The following is a 7,136-nucleotide window of genomic DNA, read 5'->3' as shown; positions in this document are numbered from 1 at the left end:
ACTCTTTCCCTCCTGTTATGGGGAAAAACCTCCGTGTCTCTTTTACCATTCACACAAAACACTTGCAAGACTCCAACACCAGCTGGATATCCTACATTTTAACTCAATTCTGACACTAACTATCCAGAGACAGCAGATCCCACAGCTGCTGCTCAGTCCCACAAGACTGCTCCCCTTCCAGTCCCATTTCAGACGCCAGTCACAAGCCCACTTTATGACCTGTCCTGAACAACAGGCTATAGATCAGAGGTTCCAATGACCCCCCCCCCCAACCTCGAGTTCAATTAGTTTTCTAGAGCAGCTCACAGAACTCAGAGAAAGACTTACTTAGGTGTACCAGTTTATCAAAGGTTATGATAAAGGATACAGATGAATAGCCAGGTGAAGGTATACATAGGACAAAGTCTGGGAGGTTCCTGAACACAGGAACTTCTGTCCCCATGGAGGTGGTTTTGTTCAACTTCCAGTGTGGTTGTGTTCACCAGCATGGAAGCTCTCCAAACCCGTACTACTGAGATGTTATGGAGGCTTCCTCATGTGGGCTTAATCCATTATTAACTTAATTTCTAGACCCTCTCCCCTTTCTGGAGGATAAGGGCTGAAAATTCCAAGCTTCTAATCAAGGTTTGGTCTTTCTGGTTACCAGTCCCAATCCACGAGCCACCCAAGACCCAGCCAGAGTCGCCTCATTAGAACAAAAAATGTTCCTAGTGCTCTTATCAGTTAGGAATTTACAAGGGTTTTAGGAGCCCTGTATCAGAAACCAGGGGTATATATATGTGTGTGTGTATGTGTGTGTTTATATATATATATTTTTTTCTCTTATTATTTCACATCAACATATACTGCACTTTACACAAAAATTAATTTGATTTGGAGCATAGCCTACATGTTAATAGTGAAACTATAAAACTTCTAGACATAGGAGAATATATTTGCAACTTTGGAATAGGCCAAAAACAAAAATACATACAAAAAACACTAACCAAAAACCAAATTCATAAATTAAAAATCCATGAAAATTTTAAAATTCTGTTCATCAAAAAGCCACCATAGGGACTTTCCTGGTGTTCAGTGGTTAAGAATCCGCCTACCAATGCAGGGAACATGGGTTTGATTCCTGGTCCAGGAAGATCCCACATGCTGCAGAGCAACTAAGCCTGTGCACCACAACTACTGAGCCTGCACTCTAGAGCCCATGCGCCACAACTACTGAGCCCCCATGCTGCAACTACTGCAGCCCGCGTGCCTAGAGCCCATGCTCTGTAACAAGAGGAGCCACAGTAATGAGAAGCCCACGCACTGCAACAAAGAGTAGCCCCCATTTGCCACAATTAGAAAAAGCCTGCACACGGCACCAAAGACCCAACACAGCCAAGACAATAAACAAACAAAAAATCTTTACAATATTAAAAAAAAAGGTACCATAAGTAAAAATTTGCAGAGTGCATAGAAAGAAAATAACATACCAATCTCAGTTATGAATATTATTGCAAATTTTCCAAATATTATCCAAAAGCACACTAAAAGGTTTATCATAACCAAGTACAGTTTATTTCTGTAATACAAGATTGGTTCGGCATTATGAAGTCTATTAAAGTAATTCATCAGATTATTAGATATAAAGAGAAAAATCATATCATCTCAAAGGGTAAAAAGGAATTGGACAAAATTCAATAGCTACACTTGCTAAAAATATTGAGTAAAATAGAAATCAGTGGGTATACCTTTAATATGATAGCCACAAAGGCAAGGTTTCATATAATGCAAAGATGCTCATAGGCATCGTTACAATATAGCACTGTACCATGAGTATTAGCCAAAAAAGTTAAACAAGACATAGGTATTAAAGTTACAAACACTGGAATAGAGATGTAATACTCTCACTTTTTTTATATATGCTAACTATGCCTAGACTATACCAGAGAATAAACTGCTCAAATACTATAATAAAATAATGTGATAAAATATTAGGGTACAAATTTAATACAAAGCAATCAATTATCATCTTATGACAAAAAAATCATTATCAGTTAGAAGGTATAATGGAAGAAAAAGACATTAAAATAGACACACACACAGATAAAAAAAGGATAAAGCACCTAAAGCATACTTAAAAAGACATACAGATAACTTCTATGAAGAAAATGTTAAAACACAAAAAGCATGAGTACATATGAACAAACTGAAAGTTATAATATATTCTTATATAAGACTCTACTTCATGAAGATGTCAATTCTCCCTTACTTAATTTTTAAATGTAATGTTACCACCTCCCCACCCCCCTGCCAAAAAAAAAAGAAAAACAAAACTTAAATTTGGGCAAGCTGAATCTAAAGTTTATATAAAAAAATTAAATAAGTGAAAATAACCAGGAAAATCTTGCAGATGACAGTTAAAAAAGGATGTCACAGCCCATCTTCAATATGGCCTTCAATGATCCTTCTACCTACACAGACTTAAGAAATCCCCTCCCATATTGATTAGGGCTGACCTGTGTTATTAGCTGAATATATAGTATGATGATAGGTGACATCAAAGAATATTTCACAAAAGGCTGCTATTTCCTCCTTACCCTCTCTTGGATCATTATTTTTGGGGGAAGTCAGCTACCATGTTGCAGGAACACTCAAGCAGCCCAAGGGAGAAGTATGGGTGGTGAAGAACTGAGGCCAAATGGCAACAGTTTGCATCAGCTTCCAACTCATTTGAGGGAAAACATGAATACAGATCCTCCAGCCTCGGTCAAACCTTAAGATGACTGCAGTACTGGCTGACATCTTGACTGAAACATCTTGAGAGACCTTGAGTTAACTAGGTTGCTCCAGAATTTCTGACCCACAGAAATTCTGTGAGATTAAAAAAAAAAAAAAAAAAAAAAGTTTATTGTGTTAACTCAATATTTTGGAGGTAATATGCTATAAGACAATAGATAACTAGTTTAAAAAGGGTGGTAGCCCTACTATATATTCAAGTATTTTATAAATTCTCAATAATTAAAATGGTTTGTGACTTATGCAACATTTCATAAACAATATAACATCTACATGGTAAATCAATCAATCAGTCCTCTAAACAGTCAAAAAACAAATGATAGAACTTTTGGATTTAGCTTCAGCATGTCTTGGAAGTTGTCACTCCCGTCTTCACAATCAGAAAAAAAAAAAAGCAAAACAAAAACATTAATGACTATTCTTGGACCTATTAGAGAAATGAGGTTGCTGGGTAATTGCCAACCAGAAATCTGGTGAGACAGATAAATATAGAGAATAACAGCTAAGATCATCTTACATGAAGCATAAGTGGATGAAGCCATAAACTGGTAGGAAAATTTAAATAATAAGTTTGACAAATTGTTGGAGTCTGAATATAGACTAGCATGAGTGTGAGAAATTTCTGGGGTCAGTGACTTAGGAATACTCCCATCCTTTTTTGTGTTTTATTTCTGGAACTCCACTAGATTATCACAGAAAAGCCAAGAAATATTCCCTCAGGTCTCTGGCAGGGATACAGGAAAAAGGCATTTTGAAATATACTCAGAACCTTCTCCATAACAAAGTCCATCTCTTAAGGGGAAAAGACTACCGGAGACTTATTTCATCTAGAGGGAAGGGCATTTACCCAACTCCAGCCCCTCTAGCCTTCCTGTCTCACATAAGGTGGGATGGGGTGGTGGTGGGCAGGGAGTTAAGAAATACTTGTGAAGGTAACAGCCCAGTGATATAAACCCAGTAAAAGACTGAGATAGAATGATAAGATTTTAGAATGCTTCCCCTCCCACACATTTAATGCCATATAGAGAGTGGATTAGAACTGAAAGACCTATAAGGCCCAAATTCCATTTAAGGAAGAGTTCTTTGGAGAATCCAAAGACAGCAGGAAAGACAAAAACAGGGACACTAGAGGAATCTGAAGCTTCTGGAAACTACAGCCACAGCAAACATTAAACACAGCTCAACTCCTAGCCAGGTTAACATAATACGTTAACACTAAAGGCCCATTTAGCTTAGTTCCTCTTATCCAGTACATCACGTCTGGTTTCAACAAAATATTATGACATGCAAAAAGGCAAGGAAAAATATTGTCTGAAGAAAAATAATAAGCATCAGATATGACACAGATTGGAATTTAGAACAATTATGATTAATATGTTAAGGGCTCTAATGGAAAAAGTTGACAACATGCAAGAACAGATGGGTGATATAAACAAAGAAATGGAAATGCTGGGAAAAGATCAAAAGGAAATGCTAAAAATCAAATCAACTCAAAATGACTATAGACCTAAATGTAAAATGCAAAATGATAAAACTTCTAGGAAAAAAACATAAGAGAAAATCAAGGTGACTTTAGGTTTGGCAATAGATTTTTAGTTACAACACCAAAAGCATGATCCATAAAAGTAAAAATTGGTAAATTGGACTTTGATGAAATTAAAACCTTCTGCTATGTAAAAGTTACTGTTAAGGGAAGGAAAAGAAGAGCCACAGACTGGGAAAAAATATCTCCAAAATACATACCTGATAAAGGGCTGTTATCCAAAATAAATGAAGAACTCTTAAAACTCAACAAAAAGAAAGCAAAATATACAATTTAAAAAATAGGCAAAAGATCTAAACAGACACTCCATCAAAGAATATATATCAATGGCAAATAAATGTATTAAAAGATATCATCTGTGATTAAGGAACTGCAAATTAAAATAACAGTGAGACACAACTACACATTACTAGAATGGCTAATATCTAAAAAATTTGACAATGCCAAATGCTGAAAAGATCTTGGAACAATACTTTCATTGGTTTTGGGAATGCAAAATGGTATATTCATTTTGGAATACAGTTTGACAGTTTTTGCAAAACCCTCACCATATCATTCAGTACTCATTCTCCCAGATATATCTACCCAAATTATTTGAAAATTTATGTATACATAAAAAACATGCATACAAATGTTTATTGCAGATTTATTCATAATCACTGTAAAACTGGATTTGACCAAGATGTTATTCAATAGGTGAGTAGGTCCATAAACTATGGTAAATCCATACAGCGGAACATTACTCAGCAATAAACTAGAAGTGAGCTATCAGACAATGAAAAAATGTGGATGGACCTAAAATACATGTTTTAAGTGAAAACAGCCAGTGTGAAAAAGCTATATACTATATAATTCCAATTATACAACATTCTGGAAAATGCAAATCTATAGAGACAAAAAGATCAGTGGTTTCTAGGGGTTCTGAGGAAAAACATTTAATAGGTGAGGTTCAAGGAATGTTTTAGGTAGTGATAATTTCTGTATGATATTGTAATGTCAGATAAAAAATTATGTATTTGTCAAAACCCACCAAATTTAAAGCACAAAGGTCAACCTTAATGTATAAAAATTAAAAAAAGAAAATATTTAGGAGTTTGAGGAATCCCAGGAAGGCAGACAAACTAATAAAGATTATTACAAGAGACAAAGAAGGACACTACATAATGATGAAGGTATCAATCCAAGAAGAAGATATAACAATTGTAAATATTTATGCACCCAAAATAGGAGCACCTCAATACATAAGGCAAATGCTAACATCCATAAAAGGGGAAATCAACAGAAACTTAATAGTAGGGAACTTTAACAACCAACTTTCACCAATGGACAGACCATCCAATGAAAATAAATAAGGAAACACAAGCTTTAAATGACACATTACGCAAGATGAACTTAATTGATATTTATAGGACATTACATCCAAAAACAACAGAATACACTTTCTTCTCAAGTGCTCATGGAACATTCTCCAGGATAGATCCTATGTTGGATACAAATCAAGCTTCAGCAATTTTAAGAAAATTGAACTCATATCAAGTATCTCTTCCAACCACAACATTATGAGACTAGATCTCAATTACAGGAAAAAAAAACTACAAAAAGTACAAACACATGGAGGCTAAACAATACACTATTAAATAACCAAGAGACCACTGAAGAAATCAAAGAGGAAATAAAAAAATACCTGAGACAAATGACAGTGAAAACACGACAACCCAAGAACTATGGGATGCAGCAAAAGCAGTTCTAAAAGGGAAGTTTATAGCACTACAATCCTACTTCAAGAACCAAGAAACATCTCAAATAGACAACCTAAACTTACACCTAAAGCAATTAGAGAAAGAAGAACAAAAAAACCCAACGTTAGCAGAAGAAATCATAAAGATCAGATCAGAAATAAATGAAAAAGAAATGAAGGAAACAATAGGAATGATCACTAAAACTAAAAGCTGGTTCTTTGAGAAGATAAACAAAATTGATAAACCATTAGCCAGACTCATCAAGAAAAAAAGAAGAGAACACTCAAATCAACATAATTAGAAACGAAAAAGGAGAAGTAACAACTGACATGGCAGAAATACAAAGGATCATGAGAGACTACTACAAGCAACTCTATGCCAATAAAATGGACAACCTGGAAGAAATGGACAAATTTTTAGAAAAGAACAACCTCCAGGACTGAACCAGGAAGAAACAGAAAATATGAACAGACTAATCACAAGCACTGAAACTGTGATTAAAAATCTTCCAACAAACAAAAGCCCAGGACCAGATGGCTTCACAGGTGAATTCTATTAAACATTTAGAGAAGAGATAACACCTATCCTTCTCAAACTATTCCAAAATATAGCAGAGGGAGGAACACTCCCAAACTCATTCTAGGAAGCCATCATCACCCTGACACCAAAACCAGACAAAGGTGTCAGAAAAAAAAGAAAACTACAGGCCAATATCACTGATGAACATAGATGTAAAAATCCTCTACAAAATACAAGCAAACAGAATCCAACAGCACATTAAAAGGATCCTACACCATGGTCAAGTAGGGTTTATCCCAGGAATGCATGGATTTTTCAATATACATAAATTAATCAGTATGATACACCATATTAACAAACTGAAGGATAAAAACCATATGGTAATCTCAATAGATGGAGAAAAAGCTTTCAACAAAACTCAACACCAATTTATGATAAAAACCCTTCTGAAAGTAGGCACAGAAGGAACTTACCTCAATATAATAAAGGCCATATATGACAAACCCATAGCCAACATCATTCTCAATGGTGAAAAGCTGAAAGCATTTCCTCTAAGATCA

This window comes from Lipotes vexillifer, unplaced genomic scaffold (assembly GCF_000442215.2).
Source record: "Lipotes vexillifer unplaced genomic scaffold, Lipotes_vexillifer_v1.1 scaffold763, whole genome shotgun sequence".
NCBI classification, from domain to species: domain Eukaryota; kingdom Metazoa; phylum Chordata; class Mammalia; order Artiodactyla; family Lipotidae; genus Lipotes; species Lipotes vexillifer.
The sequence above is the reverse complement of the archived record's forward strand: the minus strand, read 5'-3'. Positions refer to the sequence as shown.